Raw genomic sequence first — 19,176 nt, forward strand, 5'->3', positions numbered from 1 at the left:
TTTTGTTATTGTTAGATTTTTTTTTTTTTAGTGTTTATTTTTGAGAGAGAGAGTGCGTGAGAGTGTGCGTGAGCGAGCGGGGGAGGGGCAGACAGAGGGAGACAGAATTCGAAGCAAGCTCTAGGCTCTGAGCTAGAGTCCAGTTTGGGGATCAAACTCACCAATCACAAGATCATGACCGGAGCCGAAGTCATTCAACTGACTGAGCCACCCAGGCACCCCTGACTTCATTGATTTCTGAATCCCTGCGCCCCAGTGATGGAGTGTGTGCACAGGGCTGCTCAGGTTAACTTCCTTTCTGATGGGTGCTTGGGTTGGGCTGGGTGCTGTGGGTAGCAAAAGCAGAAAGAGGGCAGACCAGCTATATTTTCTCGTGCCTTGAAAGCTCTATGTTCTTACTATATTGGTATCTAGCCCACCATTTCCTGTTTCTCCAATGATTCGAAAAATGGATTTGGCCCCATACTTCTATCCCATGTCCTTTAAAAGAACAAGAAGGATGTGTACAGATGTCCCTACCCTGGAGTTTCTGGGAACAGGGACATCATGTGCTTTTCCAGGGTCATTTGCAGAGAAATGGACTTTTATAGGCACTAAGCAGCATCCCCTATATGAGTTTGGCTGATAGTTTTATATACGGGAATTTGGGTTAGTTGGTTCTCAGGAACTGAGAAAGGTCTGAGATTTGGCCCTCTTGTAATTTAACAAGTTAGTCTGCCACAGCATCGTGGATGCTGGCAAAGACCAGAGACTCCCGAGGGGGAGACAAAGGCCTTTATTACACGTGGCCATATGGGCAACTTTTTGCACCCCCAAGCCCCAGCCTTGATGGGTGACACAAACAGGACCCGGTGATGCCTGCCCATGCAGTGGGATGTGTCACAGGAGAGGACTCTGAGCTTAGGGATCTCGAATCTTTTACAGTGTGCTCTGAAGGGCCTCTCCCAAGGCTGTGCACTAAATTGAAATCCTTGAAAAGATATTCCAGAACAAAGACTGATTGGAAGTCAGGTGATTCCAGTCCCGCTGATTGGAAGACAGGTGAGCCACCTGTAGGAAATTGCCAGTACCCCCGGAGTATGTCAGTAATAACAGGGAATGGTCTTGGAGGTGTGGATAAAGCTGAACACTGAGGGAGACCATGGGCTTTATGACATTTTCTAGGACCCATCTCCAGTGTAACAAGTGAGTACCCACTGCCCCCACGTATCAGTGAACATTTCTATCTAACAAATGCCCCAACAGCTTAGTGGTTTAAAACAACCACTTATTTAGCTCAGGAGTCTGTGGATTGACTGAGTGGTTCTTCCGGGCCTGACTCAGCTGGCTCAGCTGGCCTCAGCTGCTGGAAGCAGTGGTTTAGACTGTTGGACAGGATCAGGGGGGCAACTAGCTAAGTGTCTTCTGTCATTCAGTAGGTGGGTCTGGGTGTCTTCACATGCTGGAAGTCCCAGGTCCTCAGGAGTAGCAAGAGAGTGAGTCCTGACAGGCCCATGCTTTTCAAGTCTCTGTATGACGTTTGCTAACACCCCATTAAGAAAATCAGGTCTTATGGCCAAAGCAGGCATATATTAAAGTAAGATGAGGAAATAAGCTAAAAATACATTTAAAGTTTTTAGTGTTTATTTATTTTTGAGAGAGAGACAGAAAGAGCACGAGTGGGGGAGGGGCACAGAGCGAAGGAGACACAGAATCCGAAGCAGTCTCTGGGCTCTGAACTCTGAGCTGTCAGCACAGAGCCCAGCGTGGGGCTCGAACTCCTGAACTGTGAGATCATGACCTGAGCTGAAGTCGGATGCTTAACTGACTGCGCCACCCAGGCACCCCAAAAATATATTTAAAAGTAAACAAAAAATAACGTTTCTCCAACCTGAAAGCAAGCTCTTAATGGCAATAGCTTATCTTCAGCCCCCAGAGAAGTACCTTGACTGAGTAAGAGTCAATAAATGTCTGTTAGCCGAAACACTTCGAGGACAGTGGATTTGGCCACCTTTATGGGAATGGAGAGCCAGAACCATGAACACATAAACCAAACTCCTGCCCTGAGACCTAAAGGCAGGAGGGCTCTGGGGATGGAGGTTTGGGAGAAAGGCATGAGCAGAAGCCAGGGAAACTCAGTCATCGGATCTTTTTCTTTGCTGGACGATAGAAACTTCCAGATTGTGACTGTGTCTTTTCCTTCAACTGAGGAATGATTCAATTGTCAGGATTCAGCCGATTATTATGGGATTCACTGGCATTGTAATGAAAGTAGCCTATTTTTTTCCTCCCCTGGGAGGAGAGCGTGCTACGTTTCTAGGATTTAGAGGCTTAGAGAAAAATAGCTACTGGATTTGCAATTGCTTTCTCTTTACAGTATCATTTAGCCTTGATATAAATCACTGCAATCTTGCTTCAAAGCCCCAGAAATGATGATGGGAGGCTGTTCTCCTCTCCTTTATTCTCACTTTTGTTTTTGTTTCATTTTCTTGCAAGTTTTAGATTTGTGGACCTCAGGGAGCCCTGGGTATATAAGGCAGGGTAGAACCGTGACTTCCTGTGTGCAAACCTCACTCCTGGTACCAAAATCTGTATTAGTCAGAGTTCAGCCAGGGAAGCAGAACCACATGTAGGAGATTTACAACTATATATTTATGCATCTGTATATCTGTTTATCCCTATATTTGTATCTATATTCTTCATATCTGTCTATCTATTCATCTATCATTCATTCATCTCTTTCTATTATCTATCTATCTATGTATCTATCAATTAGCTAATTATCTATCTATTCATCTTCTTATTACAAGAAATGAGCCAGTGTAATTGGAACTGGCAGAACAAATCTGAAATCCATCGGGTGGGACCCCAGGGCCTGGAAGATCCTGGACAAGCTGGAACCCACAGCATGAGCTGAGGCTACTATACCCAGGAAGCTTTCTTCTCTTTTTGTGAAAGACTTAGTCCTGCTTTGAAGGCCTTTCAACTGATTGGTCAGGTCCACCTCGATTCTTGAGGATAATCTTCCTTATAGGAAGATCAATTGATTAGAGACTTCAGTTATATCCAAAAAATGTTTTCCCAGCCACACCTAGATTAAAGTTTGACTGAGTAGCGGGGACTTTAACACAGCCAAGTTGACACATCAGAAAAGCCATCCCACTGGGCTTGGATTATTTGGGTTCTTTTTCAGATTTTGATAAAATATGGGTAGCTCTGTGGAGGCCTCAGTGGGCAGGAAGGGCCCCCATTATCTGGAGATATGACAGTTGAAAGACACAGAAAACTGAATGGAGGCATCACCAACACCCGGCAGTTTGGTTGAGAGTTGGCCCACCCAATCCATAACACAGAAGTTTCAGGTAGTTTTGCTGACTCACATTTTTTTCCCATCCTTCTTCAAAAAATAGTTTTAGTGATATCTATGGCCAGTCAAGTCTATGTTATTTTTTTCAAGATATTTTTTTAAGTAATCTCTACACCTAACATGGGCTTGAATTTACAACCCAGAGATTAAGAATCGCAGGCTCTACCGACTGAGCCAGCCAGACCCCCCAGGTCTATGTTATTATCATGTGCTTATTTCAAAAGGGAAATTGGTCGTGAGCACAGCTCTTCCTTCTCAGCCTGTAGCTTCCAGATATAAGTATAAATAAATGCTGGTGTGGGACTTTTTTGGCAAAGCCATTCCAGGATTTCCTTAGGGGACAGGAAGAGAGTTGAAGTTCTCAGGAGGTAACCTTAGAGCAAAGTAAGCATCCAGCTTGGCTGGGTGAGGCCACCAAGCCTCACAGAGGGTCATTCTGCATTTGTAGCAGAGTCTGCTACTTTGGAGTGTGGTTATGAGCTAGTCATTGGGGAGTGCCCTTTAAACCATATGGCCCTATGGGGCGCCTGGGTGGCTCAGTCAGTTGAGCGTCCGACTTTGGCTCAGGTCATGATGTCATAGTTCGTGAGTTCAAGCTCCATGTCGGCCTCTGTGCTGATGGCTCAGGGCCTAGAGTCTGCTTTGGATTCTGTGTCTCCCTCTCTGCTCCTCCCCAGCTCACACTCTGTCTCTCTCTCAAAAATAAATAAAGATTAAAAAAAATTTTTTAACTATATGGCCCTGTATCCACATCTACCTGCAGTCATGTTATTGGGTGAAAGTTCTTTGGAAGATCACGGGAAAATATTTTTTCAGAATCAAATGTGAAAACCCATAAAACAAAATTAAAAAACATCTCAAAGGTGGAGCAGTTGAAAAGAGCTTTGGTTCTTGATTGAAAATAAAAGTTCAGGAGAGCTCTTCAGAATGAGAAAGAATGGTGAAAAGCCACCGAACTTCTCTAACGTTGGAAGTAGATCAGCTGACTTGGGGCATTTGTTACAAGGTGTTTACACAATAGTTGTTTCACTTTTTAGAGACCACTCCTGCTGAAGCACTGCACAAAGGCTTAATTAAGTGATATCTCAATTTATTTACACTGCTATTATTTAGGAAGCCTAACCTGTGCAATGCCAAGGCTGGTGCTGTCTTCTGGGCCCAGTGTCCTGACACTAAATGTGGCCAAAGTGGATCCTTGCTTCAAAAGCAGTCTTCCCTGGTATCTCCAAGATTCATGATATGATGTCTGTGTCTGTGCCTGTGCTGTTCCCTCAGCAGAAGGCCAGAGAGCCTCTGCCCACTTATGGAGGCTGCTCTCTTCCTAACGGAAGTTCTAAGCCTTGAGAGTGGAAGTCCATTGGGGGAATGGTCAGGGGGATCTCCTGCTATTGAATTCCTTTTAAGAACAGAAAGTGTATACAGAGGGGCCCTCTCACTTCCAAGGGGCTCTGGTGTACTCAGTCTCTGAATTTCTTATTTCTGTTCATGAAACTCTTGGTATCATGGGTCTCTTTGGTTTGGGATGTCACTGGAAGGTGCAGAGGTGGACCCACCTGTTCATCGGCATCCTTGACATGTCTGAACAATGCTCCTGTCTTACTGGCTCCAGTGTCTGGAGAGAGGACAGGGTGGCCGCCTGCCCCATGAAGGCTGAAGGCCCTGGAGGTTGTGTTGATACTTTCTTCCCCCAGGTGGCCTTGACACTCAGAAATGTGCACCTGTTATGTCTGAATACGGTCAAGGTGAAAAGGCATCACGTGGATTTCAGAAGGCTAACTGTTGTGCTAGTGGGGTACCTACAACTAGAACCATGGATTCACTGGAAACCTAGAATTGGAAGAGCCTTGGAGGTCATCTAGTCCAATTTCCTCTCATACCAGTGAGGAGACAGAGAGGTAAAGTGATGGGTCGGGGATGCCTAGCAGCAGAGAGCAGAGCAAGGACAGGAATCCGGCTTTCGTCTGTCTAATTCTGGGGTTCTCGATCACTGTGCGACCAATGCTGCATTATTTGTGTTCACTTTCCATTGTTGTCACTGTGTTAATAACATAGAATTTTTAAGGCAAATTGTTCCTACTTCTTATTCTGCCCAAAGTCTGTGGGACATACACGTTGTAGGCCATTACAGATATACTTGTTTTCTGCCCCGGGTGCCCGCTACAGAAGTTACTAAATCTGTGGCTTTGAGGCTAATGCTAAGCCATGGGATTACCTTTTTGGTGAATCCCATGACTCCATCCCTTGGGTGCAGGGCTAACTCGGGTGGCTGGAAATAGTGATGATGACCACAGTGATGGTCCAGTGAGGCATATGATGGAGCACCAGGTTCCACTAGCCTCACAGCATGAAAGTAAAGAGCCATGTCTTGTTTGTGCTTGAGGCAGTCATGTCCAGTATTACTGTCTTCTGTTTGTCAGCACACCAGAGATTGGCCCAAATGCTATTGACAGAGCACGTCAAACTCTTCAACTATAAATTCAACCTATATATAGTATTCTTTTTGCTCAGTTAGTTTTAGCCACATATGATAGCAATTTTTTCCACCTCACACAGACTGAAATCTAGTCAAAGAAATTCAATGACCTAAGAGACTTATTTCTTTTATAAGTAATCCAGACAATGATGGTACTATTGCTTGGGATTTATGTAGTGCTTTTCTTTCAAAAAGCCCTAAGTGCTTTTAAGTAGACCTGTTCACCTTCAAACACCCCTGAGAGGGATTACTGTCAACAGAATGTTTTCCTGCAGGAGGAAGTGAAACAAAGAGATATTGTCTGAAATCACAGGAGGTCAACCACAGTTCCGGGATGAGCTTCCAGAAGTCTGCATACCAGGCCAATAAACACTTTGTCGCTGATGTCTCCACCTTGAACGAGGTTGGCAAATATATGGCCCCGGGTGCTGCTGTGCCTCTGCTGATCTATCATGGTGTTCTTTCACATTAAGGCGCTTTGTAGCCTCAGAATCTTCCCTAGGAGTGCTGGCCAAGCCATGAATTCCATCAGTGTTTGCAGCAGATAGGATTGCCATGTATGATCCAGAGGTTGGGCTAAAATGTTAGCAGGTATTGTCTTCTGCCTGAAGTGGCTCTGCATCACAATCCCGGCGTGGCTCTTGAAAGGTAACATCATTCTGACCTGAAACCTTGCTGGAAACTGTCATGGAAAATAGAATGATATGGGGCAGATTGGCAGGGGAACCAGATTAAGCAGGACTTTGTAGCTCCTATAAAATGAGTGAGGTCAGGATTGAAGTGGGAGTTACCCCCACTGGTTCAAGTGAGCTCAGACATTTTCTATTGCCGTTGTCAAACACTTTGGGTTGTGTGTGAGGGTCAAGTCCCTTGTGTCAGCTTTCATGTTGGGCTGAAGCTGTGCAAAATCGGTAAAAGCAAAGTTTTCTCTTTTTTTTGTTAGACAGTCAGCCTGGAGACCTCAGAGGTCAGGGTTGAGCAGGAAATCCAGGAAGTGTAACCACCCCATGTGCCCCTCAGGAAGGGAAGGAGTGAGTTTGCTGATTTCACAAAGAGGAAAGCAACGAAGATTTGCTCAAATCAAGGATATAATTAGCTGACAAGTTTTCTTGAGAGAGGCAAGTTCCCCTTCAACAGATTTTGTATTCCTGATTTTAGAAGATGGCAGAAGAAAGTCAAGATCGTTTGAAAAGGACTAATTATAACAGCTTCACCTTTGAATTGACACTAAGTGGGTGGCAGAGGTGGAAACACCCTTATAGCTTCAATATTTTCAGGTCTGTAATATGGCGAAGGGGGAATGAACATATTTTTAGCACTTAGCATGTTGACAGCCACTGATTTTAAAATAAGTACAGATTGCGAGTCCCACTGGTCTCTTGATGTCTAAGACAAGAGCTTTTCAAGTTATCTAAACAGCCTTTGGCTTTTCCTCAGCGCCTCTCTATGAAAAACTGTAAGGGAAATGAAACTTCCTACTCTTTTATGATGTGCCAAGCCCTGCAACATTCTATGAATCTTGTTCTATTCCAGGTAATCTGTTTTCTCCCATTATCACCAGTAACCCACTCTCACCTCATGGTTCCTCTGTGGTCCTACCTCTTTTCTTTCCCATGTGTTCTCTCTCTAGCCCCTCTATTGTCACCACCTACCTGATGCCTATGCTCCATTTTCTTGGGTTCTTGGATTTCTGTGACACCACTGATGGCTTGCTGTGTTCCACCTCTAGAGCATGGCTCCATGTCAACCCTGGGCTTGTGGACACATGGAGGTAGACAGATTCTGCCCGGTAGAGGTTTTAGTGAGCTGTTATTTTGGGGACTTCTCCAAATGTTGGTGATTGCCCTCATCCTTCACCAAACTGGGCTAGTCCTCCCTTCTTTCAGTCCAGACTATAGCTCACACATTTAAGGCACAAGGACTCATAACAAGTACAGGAATACTCTGGAGATATTGCGGATTTTGTCCCAGGCCACTGCAACAAAGCGAATATTGCCATCAAACAAGTCAAATGGATTTGTTGGCTTCCCAGAGCATATAAAATTTATGTTTACACTATCTTATGTAGTCCATTAAGTGTGTAATACTGTTTTGTCTACAAAAATGTACATTCCTTAATTTAAAAATACTTTACTGCTAATAAAAAGCTAACCATCATCTGAGTTTTCAGTGAGTCATAATCATTGATCACAGATAACAAATATAATAATAATAATGAAAAAGTTTGAAATGTTGTGAGAATTTACAACGTGTGACACAGAGCGAGCAAATTCGCTAGGAAAAATGGCACTGGTAGATTTGCTTGATGCAGGGTTGCTGCAAACCTTCACTTTGTAAAAAATGCAGTTATCTGTGAAGCGCAATAAAGTCAAGTGCCACACCCAGAGGTGTGCCTGTAGTGCCTTGGCTACACTTAAATGATGAAGAAGGTTGGAAGCAATCGCATGCTGGCCCTTCTACTCTGTAATTTCATGGTAAGTAATTAGACGTGTTTCTGCTCAAAATAGGTGCTCATTGAGCACTTTCTGCACAGTTAGACTTCATGACCACTGTCAGGTGGTGATCTATCATGGCTCCAACACTTCTCCTCCCAGAAAAGAAACCTCATGTTTGCTCTGTGAGGTCCCTAAACAATCCCGGAGTGAGAATGGGTGAGAGTAAGCTGACTGATGCCATCTTTTTTCTTCCATCTTTACTTAGAAGCCTCCAAATGGAGATTTTCTTTAAGGAAACTGTTATACAATGGAATATTACTCAGTGGTCAAAAAGAATGAAGTCTTGCCATTTGGAACAACATGGATGGAACTCGAATGTGTAATGCTAAGCAAAATAAGTCAGTCAGAGAAAGACAGATATGATTTCTCTCATATGTGGAATTTAAGAAACCTAACAGATAAACATAGGGGAAGGGGAGGAAAAATAAGGTAAAAACAGAGAGGGCGGCAAACCATAAGACTCTTAAATACAGAGAACAAACTGAAGAAGGTTGCTGGAGGAGAGCAGGGTGGGGGGATGGGCTAAATGGGTGATGGGCATTAAGGAGGACCCTTGTTGGGACGAGTACTGGGTGTTATATGGAAGTGATGAATCACTCAGTTCTATTCCTGAAACCAGTACTACACTGTATGTTAACTAACTTGGATTGAAATAAAATTAAAGAAGTAAAAATACAAATAAAATAAAAAAAATTAATTCCATCAAAAAAAACCTGTTATCAGATGCTTGAATAAAACTTTAAAATAGCTATAGCATATAAAGGATTCCAATGGCATTTGTCACTGTGTATTGTAGAAGGTAAAGCTTTTGACCAGAAGTCAGGAGACTTTGCTTCTTTAAGACCTAACTCACCCACTATTCAGCTGTGTGATTCTAAGAAAGTTACTTAAACACTCTGTTTCATTATTCATTAGGTGTTAACCCCTAAACACATTAATTTCCTTGACCCTCTATGGTAGACTGAATAATGTTCCCTCAAGAGATATTTTAATCCCCTGAACCTGTGAACACTACCTTGTATGACAAAAGGTTGAATGTCACCTTATATGGCAAAAGATGTGATTAAAGTAAGGATTCTGAGATGGAGAAATTATCGTGGATAATCAGGGTGGGCCAAAAATGCAATCACATGTATCCTTGTAAGAGAGAATCAGAGGGAGATTTTATTATACAGAAGAGAAGAGGGAGTGTGACCGTGAAGACAGAGACAGTGGTGATGCGGCCATGGGGCAAGGAAGACTGAGAGCCACCAGGAGCTGGAAGAGGCAGGAACAGAATCTCTCCTAGATCCTCCAGTGGGACTGTGGCCTTCTTCACACCTTGATTTCAGTCCAGTGAAACTGGTTTTGGACTTCTGGCCTCCACAATGGTGAGAGAATAAATTTTGGTTTTCTCCTCCTGCAAAGACCCACTGAAGCTGGGTTGCTTGCTATGGGCTGCCCTTTCACTTCTCCCCAGCCTCATAGTTTTGCCTCTCCTCCAAATTGCTCACCTCCATTTCTGACCCTCAAGGGCAGTAGCAGGGGGTGGGTGAAAAGAAAAGGCCAGGGAAATTCACACTTGACTAACAGGAACTGGCATTTTGTTCTCGGGTCTGGTGGGTGTTTAAGGTGGACGCATTCCTTAGCTATACTTTTTAGGCTCTTTAGAGACCTCCACTTCCTCTCCCGCTTCTGCTGGTGATCTCTCACCTGCAGTTTCTTTTAGTGAGGGTGATGTTCTCACTGTGGTTGGTTGCTTCCTCTTGCTCAGCCGAAGGCATTTGGTGGGACCCATGGCATCTTTCTGCGCAGGACAACTTGCCTCTGTAGGCAGCCATCTTGGAGAGAATCTAAGAAGCCTTCCACTGGTTCCCTCACTTGAGTCACCTGCATCTAGTCCAAAAGAATGTGTTCAGGCAAATGTGCAGTGGCCTGACACCCTCATCCTTTGCTCTGCCATTGAAGCAGTCAGCCAGATTTTCCATGTGGGAGTCACAATGTCTGTTAAACTAGAAGACACATATCAGGCTCTCCAAGTGGTCTTATTGTGATCTCTTTCCTTAGGCTTGAAGTGAGAGACCCCTGACAGGATGTCTGGACTCAGAGTAGCAATAACTGTCTCATAAATGTTTCCCCTAAATCTAACATTAGTCTTTTGTTTGAGAAGGCTGGATGTGAGACAGAAGAGGGGTTCATGGTTAAAAGGCAGAAAAACAGACTTTGATCACCCACTAATGTAAATCCTACATGATGATAGTCTCCCACCCACTTTTGAATGTGGCATTTTTAGTTCTGGTGCCCCAGCTGTAACTATTTCACATCTTCACGTCTCTGTTTACCTGAGGGACCAAGTACTGGGGCCATTACTCAACAGTCAAGGTAGTTCTGTTCTATTCCTTCTGAATAGTAACATGTTCTAATAGTCTCTTACAGTTGTACTAAAAACTGTCCACCTTGGTCTTATGGAGGAACTTTTTCCAATGGAAATATATATATTTTTGATATATAGTGCAGGTCAAATGGACATTTGGGTTTGCTTTAAAATGTAATTTGGCAAGTCCATCAGTCCATACACACAAATTGGACTTTGGAGAATTCATGGAAGAGCTGAAGCTGTCGCATGACGCATTTCTCCCCTTTCAAGGTAGCATGGTGAATGGAAGAGGCATAGGGACCGAGCTCAAATTCCTGCTGACCCTTCTTGGACATGTGACTTTGAGTAAGTTGAATAAACCTTGTGAACTTTAGTTTCACATATGTAAAATGGGATCTTGAGTAAATTAAACAACTTTGTATGTATCTGAAGCAATTGGCACAATTTCCAGGATGGAGTGAGCCCTCATTTGATTGAAGTTATCCCTATGATGGCATGCCGTTCATGGTGATAGGCAGTGCTGGTGAGGAGATGAGTAAGACTCAGACTGCCTGAGATGCAGAGGGAAAGACAGACAAGAAACCAGGAATGACAGCAGGCCTGATGGGTCCATGAGGAACCAGCCCCCAGCACAGGGGATCCCCACTGCCAGGAGACAAGGGGACTCCCTGATTTCTTGTGTGTGTTATCATTGTCTGACAGCAGATGCCTCTTTTTTTCCAGCCTCTATGAGTAGAAAACAGCAGTCCTTTCTCCAAAAAGAAGTGGCTTGACTCAGTTTTGTACCCCTAAGGTGTTACGCCGAAAGGCCAGGTAAGTCTATTTGGGTTTCACAGGAGATATCTTTTAAAATAGGGAAGCGTTCAAAATTGCCTTCAGAGCAATTGGTTTTTCTTTTTTCTCTTTTTTAATATTTATTTTGGGGACAGTGTAGCTGGGGGAGGGGCAGAGAGAAGGGAAAAGAGGATCTGAAGTGGGCTCTGCATTGACAGGCTGACAGCAGTGAGCCCAATGTGGGCCTTGAAGTCGTGAACCGCGAGATCATGACCTGAGCCGAAGTCCGACATTCAACCGACTGATCCACCCAGGTGCCCCAACAATGGGTTGTCCCTTAGGGAGTAAGGAGAAACTGCAGACCAATTCGATCATTCTTCCCTGGAGAAAAAGAAACAAGATAAGGAAGGAATTCCATAGACCTGCCAGGGAATAGGGAGCAGAGTGCTGCTTCTTCTGAAATTCCTTTCAAGGAAACAGCTCTGCTCCCTGTTTTTCATCTCCCTCCAATGCAGGCTTGATCACCAGAGCTGCAAAACTTGAGCCCCAACTGTGTAGCCACAGGTTATAGGATCAGAGACAAATGCCTTTAGATATCTTTCTGTCGTTGGAAGGAGTTAAATTCTCACCTTGTCAGACAATGTGACAATAGCTGCTACAGACACTTGTACTTCAAAACCATCAAGGGAGGTATTGGCACTTCGGGGTGTTGAGAAACTAGAGTCTTCTCTACAGGATATTTGCCAATAGATCCATCACATTTTGTCTTACCATATTTGGTGTGCAAGGAATGGCCAAGATGGAAATGAGACAAATGCCTCTGCAGTGTCCCTTGTCTTGAATCGAGTTCCATGTGGTGGCTGCTGAAGTGCAGACTTTATGAGGAAGGTCTGACTTCCCCAGGCTGTGTCAACACTGCTTCCCCATGACAACATGACACCTCACGGCACTGTTCGCATGTCTTCTAGAGGAAGGAAGGGACAGAGCTGTACCTGCTCCTTTTCTCCACATTCTTCTCTCTTCAGCTCATCCCCCACACTCCTGCCAGGGAGGTCTTTCTGGGCACCAAAGCTCGTTCTAGGGTATCTTGTCTGAAAGCCTCCATGAGCTGGCTTCCTCCCCTGCTTGCTAGAGGATGCCTCACTTCTCACCATGTACCCTACTCCAGCTGCTCTGAATGCATCCTGTTCTTGAGAGAGCCCCCACGTTCTTCTGTTGACATATGTTGCCTTCTCCCCTGCTTCTTGCCTAGTAAGTCCTGATGCATTCCACACCACAGCTCGGATGTCGACTCACCGTGAAGACTTCCTTGGCTCTTTCAGGATCCATGAGTCTCCCTTTCGGCTTCTACAGCCTTTGCACACGCCTCTTCGACAGTCCTTTCCATGTTGTTGTTTTTTTGTTTTTTTTTTAATTTTTTTTTTCAACGTTTATTTATTTTTGGGACAGAGAGAGACAGAGCATGAACGGGGGAGGGGCAGAGAGAGAGGGAGACACAGAATCGGAAACAGGCTCCAGGCTCTGAGCCATCAGCCCAGAGCCCGACGCGGGGCTCGAACTCACGGGCCGCGAGATCGTGACCTGGCTGAAGTCGGACGCTTAACCGACTGCGCCACCCAGGCGCCCCTCCATGTTGTTTTAAAAATGATTTTTTTTTATGTCTCCCACTCTAGACCTGGAGCTGTGTACCTGGCATCAGTATGTCCCAGTGAGAGGTTACTGATTTGAAGCATAACCAAGAGTGGGCTGGCATCGTTCTGCTTTTCCTGACTTCCATTATAAAGGTTTTGTCTCATATGACTGCTTGTGGTAGATCTGGCCTCACAGAGATGCTTTAATGATACCTGCGAGCACATATGATTAATATCCTCTCATTTTGTTATTTTGCACGTAAATTACCAAATGGGAAATGGGTGTTTTTTTTATTCTGTCTTAGGGAGGCCTTAGACTTCATCAACATGTGTTGGGGGACTACTCAAGGCTAGCTTTGAGCTTTGGAAAGTCAGAAAGAACTATGAGAACAACTCAGGTCTTCTCAAAGAATTCAATTCTGTCTGGAGATAATAGGAGCTGAGTAAGTGCTGAATTGTGGGTAAAGAGACATATCATGTGTACACAGTAGGTGCTCAATAAAGACTGGCCCACTGAGACCCATGTGAAATGGAAAGACAACTGATGAGAGATGGTTATTTATTTCCGTGTCTGAAATAACTCCAGCCCGTTAGATGTTCAGCTTGCTGTTTCATACAAAGAGAAAACCAGGTTCTACCGATTTTGAGGCTCAGGGGGAAATCTCAGAAAAAATTCAGAGAATTGCTTTAGTATCTCTTAGAGTCACCTGTCATGGAAAGGCATTTCTCACTTCTTTGAAGGAGACTGTTAAATTTTTACAGAATCTCTTCTTTGACGAACTCACAGTACCAAGCTTTATGTATGTAGCAAGGACATGATTTTATTTGCATATTTTAAATTTGTAATTCTCTTGAAAATGGATCAGGGACCAACATTTTCTATAATTTAATGTTTAGGACCAGGAACAGTTTTCCCTGGAGAACTTCATTAATCTCTGGGGGTTACCCCATGAAGCCAGGATCAGACTCAGCACCATGAAAGGCTTAGGAGGTGGGTCTGAGGACGGAGTATGCAGACGGTTGGCATGAAGGAGGCTGGAGAAAGCCTCACCTTCCTTCAGGGGTCCACAGGCTGAAGACCTGGGCCAGTCAGGGAGCTGGAAGTTGGAAGGTCTAGACACTAAGCAGCAGGGACACAAAAGAAGAAAGAAATGGAAGGCTGTTCTACTTCCCAAGGTGTTGGCAGTCCAGCAGGGAAGACAGACAGAGAAACAAGAGGTTGGAAGGCTTTGGATAGCCATAGGCTGATTTGAAAGCTGGTGTGGGTCTTAGGTCTGCTTCCACTTGTAATGCTCCAACTCTACCCCGTTCAGCCTACCTTACATACAGGGAGGTTCTATTGAGCTTTGGAGCAAAAGCCACAAGAGAAGCCCACTTGAGGGCTCAGGGATACTGATTTCCAAACAACTGAGTCGCCACACCTAACAAGTTTGAACAAAATGGTAAGACAGAAGGTGGAAAAATGGCTTCCCCCACCTACTGTGATGTGAACAAGTTAGGGAGGGTTGCTATAGTTGGAGCTCTAGAAAAGCCTTAGATCAATAAAGGAAGGGTAAAGAAGAGCTCCCCTGGGATAAATAGCTCATAGTTGTCTTTTTATTTATTTATTTATTTTATTATATTTAAAATTGTATTTAGGTCCAAGTTACTTAACATATAGTGTAGTCATGGTTTCAGGAGTAGAATTTAGTGATTCATCACTTACATACAACACCCAGTGCTCATCCCGACACTGCCCTCCTTACTGCCCATCACCCATTTATCCCATCCCCCTACCCACTCCCCTCTCCAGCCACCCACAGTTTGTTCTCTGTATTTAAGAGTCTCTTAAGGTCTTAAGAGTCTCTTAGGTCCCTCTCTGTTTTTACCTTATTTTTCCTTCCCTTCCCCTATGTTAATCTGTTGTGTTTGTTAAATTCCACACATGAGCGAAATCATATGGTATTCGTCTTCCTCTGTCACAGTCTTATTTTCAGTCAGCTTGTAACAACTGCAAATAAGAGGTCTCAGGGAGACCACCAGCACCCCGCTGACTCCCGGCTGTGTCTCTTCTTTCCCCGGCACATGACTTATTTCCCCCTCTGGATACCCTCAGAGCTCCTCGAAGCAGGTTTTCCCCCCTGGCCTCACAAAAGCTCTCCTGGAATGTAAACCCCAGCTGTTCCAGCCACCCTGACCAGTCTAGCATCTTCTTGTGGCAGCCATGCAGTGACGCCTTCTTAGGTGTGAGTATCATGTTCTCTTATTCTGGTTGCATTTGTCTGGTTCAATGGATCTGAGGCCTGGCTTTGCATTAGAAACACCCAGCATCATAGGGGCACTTGTACGCCAATGTTTATAGCAGCACTCTCAACTATAGCCAAATTATGGAAGGAGCCTAAATGTACATCAACTGATGAATGGATAAAGAAATTGTGGTTTCTATACACAATGGAGTACTACGTGGCAATGAGAAAGAACGAAATATGGCCCTTTGTAACAACGTGGATGGAACTGGAGAGTGTGATGCTAAGTGAAATAAGCCATACAGAGAAAGACAGATACCATATGGTTTCACTCTTATGTGGATCCTGAGAAACTTAACAGAAACCCATGGGAGAGGGGAAAGAAAAAAAAAAAAAAGAGGTTAGAGTGGAAGAGAGCCAAAGCATAAGAGACTCTTAAAAACTGAGAACAAACTGAGGGTTGATGGGGGGTGGGAGGGAGGGGAGGGTGGGTGATGGGTATTGAGGAGGGCACCTTTTGGGATGAGCACTGGGTGTTGTATGGAAACCAATTTGACAATAAACTTCATATATTGGAAAAAGAAAAGAAAAGAAAAGAAACACCCAGCATCTTTAAACAGGTACTGATGGCTGAGTCCCATCCACAGTAATGGAATGAGCATCTCTGGCAGTGGGGCCTAGTGATTCTAATGCATGGTGAGGGCCCAGAACTACCAGTCTCGATCCTCTCTCCTACCCCGTTAGATTATAAAGTCCCGGAGGCAGAGGCTTTGGTGGTGGTGTGATGGAGCCTTCTCTTTCCTTGACTCTCTTCATCAGTGTCGGTGAACTCAGTACTCATGACTTGGTGCTGTGACTTCCCTGAAGGCTCGTTGGACCTGGGTGGCTCTCCAGGGGCCTTCTCATCTTCCTCAGATGTGGAGCAGTGGGTGCACTTCCCACGTCTGCCAGGATGAGGCAGCATTGCCCTCCTATCTTGAGAAGAAGGGTGCTATCTCAGGCCAGAGAAGGGAAAATCCAGAAAAAAAGGATAAATTGTGAACAGGGGCCTAGATGCTTCCAGATCGAGATGGAAGGGGGTTTGAGTCTGAGAGTAAGAGATTTAAGGTGGGCCTGAAGGGAAAAGAGGCCCACATGGCAAGTCTCTACTGACTGTGTTTGAATCCAAATAATGAATATTTTTCACTGAGGTAGGAAGCAAGTCCATGAAAGCTAGTTGGATTAGCTAAAGCTGTCAGCCACTCAGAGAACTCAGCCAGACCCTGAAATCCAGCCAAGGATGCTGGGCCAGCCTCCGACTGTGATTTCAGAGCGGGTATATTAATTTACTTTTACTGTGATTCTACTGTGAATGAGATTTGTGCTTTCAAGAAAAAAAAAAACTATATTAATCATGTGTGAGGGGCCTGGAAGTGACACTGGACTTGGAAGACACAGATTAGAGGTTGATCTTGGTTCCGATTAAGTGACCTGCCTCGCAGAAGCTCAGTTTACTCACCTCTAAGTTGGGTTGTGATCTATGCTCCACTAAGGGGTAATGTGGAGGTGAAATTCATGCCTTTTCCAGAAGGTGGCAGCACACACTAGAAGTCAGCCACCAGCTATTTTCCTATAACTAGGATCCCTTGAGGAAAGTGAAGGAAAAGTCAGGACATTCTCCCACCTGGAGCTCCCTCACTTCTTGACCAGGTGATGGTGTTCCAGCCAGGGCTCTAGCAGCATAAACTATGCTGTGGCTGTCTGGAAAAATCTTCCCTAGTGGGCTCTTATTCTTTCAGCTGTTTCTTCCCACGTCCCCCTTGGTGCCCTCCCCCTTCTCCCCATCCCCTTAGCTTGGATATCAGACTGTCCCCCTTGGCGCCCTCTACTAAAGGGTAGAAGTTATGGGTCTTTTTTTTTTCTTAATTTATTTTTTTTAGTTTACATCGAAATTAGTTAGCATACAGTGCAACAATGATTTCAGGAGTAGATTCCTTAACGTCCCTTACCCATTTAGCCCAACAGATCGGATTTTTTAAGAAGTATTTACAGGCTTTCAGGTAGGAAAGAGAATGCTTCTAGGGGAAGTTTCCCTTAGACTAGTAGCCAGGGATTCTATGTCCTGTCAGAAAAATGAGGGCCATTATGTTATGGGAGAGAGTTTGGCACTAAGGAATGGAACTGATTTTATTTGTCCAGATAAAAGACAAATGAGGATATGATATCCAGCTGTGGTAAAATCAAAGCAGAAACTCAGATTTTATTCTCATAGCTCCTGATAAACCTAGGAAATCAAACACGCGTGGTGATGCCTTCCTGGCTATGGCAGCTCCATAATGGGTACTTGAATGGGTCCTAAATGAAAAGGCCGTTCGATACAGTCCACTCATTTGTTATACTGTCTTGACAAGGTATCACCATGGGATCAGTGAGGTTGCGGAACAAGTTCTTTTTTTTTTTAACTTTATTTTTTATTTGTTAACATTTACATCCAAATTAGTTAGTATATAGTGAAGCAATGATTTCAGTAGATTCCTTAATGCCCCTTACCCATTTGGCGCATCCCCCCTCCCACAACCCCTCCAGCAACCCTCAGTTTGTTCTCCATATTTATGAGTATCTTTTGTTTTCCCCCCTTCCTGTTCTTATATTATTTTTGTTTCCCTTCCCTTATGTTCATCTGTTTTGTCTCTTAAGGTCTTCATATGAGTGAAGTCATATGCTTTTTGTCTTTCTCTGACTGACTAATTTCACTTAGCTTAATACCCTCCAGTTCCATCCACGTGGTTGCAAATGGCAAGATTTCATTCTTTTTGATTGCTGAGTAATACTCCATTGTGTGTATATATATATATATATATATATATATATATATACCACATCTTCTTTATCCATTCATCCATGAGTGGACATTTGGGCTCTTTCCATACTTTGGCTATTGTTGATAGTGCTGCTATAAACATAGGGGTGAATGTGTCCCTTCAAAACAGCACACCTGTATCGCTTGGATAAATGCCTAGTAGTGCAATTGCTGGGTCGTAGGGTAGTTCTATTTTTAGTTTTTTGAGAAACCTCCATACTGTTTTCCAGAGTGGCTGCACCAGCTTGCATTGCCACCAACAATGAAAAAGATCCTCTTTCTCCGCATCCTTGCCAACATCTGTTGTGGCCCGAGTTGTTAATGTTAGAAATTCTGACAGGTGTAAGGTGGTATCTCATTGTGGTTTTGATTTGTATTTGCCTGATGATGAGTGACGTTGAGCATTGTTTCATGTGTCGGTTGTCCATCTGGATGTCTTCTTTGGAGAAGTGTCTATTCATGTGTTTTGCCCATTTCTTCACTGGATTATTTGTTTTTTGGGTGTTAAGTTTGATAAGTTCCTTGTAGATTTTGGATACTAACCCTTTATCTGATATATCATTTGCAAATATCTTCTCCCATTCTGTCGGTTGCCTTTTAGTTTTGCTGATTGTTTCCTTCGCTGTGCAGAAGCTTTTTATTTTGATGAGGTCCCAGTAGCTCAGTTTTGCTTTTGATTCCCTTGCCTCCAGAGACGTGTTGAGTAAGAAGTTGCTGTAGGCAAGATCAAAGAGGTTTTTGCCTGATTTCTCCTCGAGGACTTTGATGGCTTCCTGTCTTACATTGAGGTCTTTCATCCACTTTGAGTTTATTTTTGTGTATGGTGTAAGAAAGTGGTCCAGGTTCTTTCTTCTGCATGTCGCTGTCCAGTTTTCCTAGCACCACTTGCTGAAGAGACTGTCTTCATTCCATTGGATATTCTGTCCTGTTTTGTCAAAGATTAATTGGCCATATGTTTGTGGGTCCATTTCTGGGTTATCTATTCTGTTCCATTGATCTGAGCGTCCCTTCGTGTGCCAGTACCATAGTGTCTTGAT

Source organism: Acinonyx jubatus, chromosome A1, assembly GCF_027475565.1.
Source record: "Acinonyx jubatus isolate Ajub_Pintada_27869175 chromosome A1, VMU_Ajub_asm_v1.0, whole genome shotgun sequence".
In the NCBI taxonomy this organism is placed as follows: Eukaryota; Metazoa; Chordata; class Mammalia; order Carnivora; family Felidae; genus Acinonyx; species Acinonyx jubatus.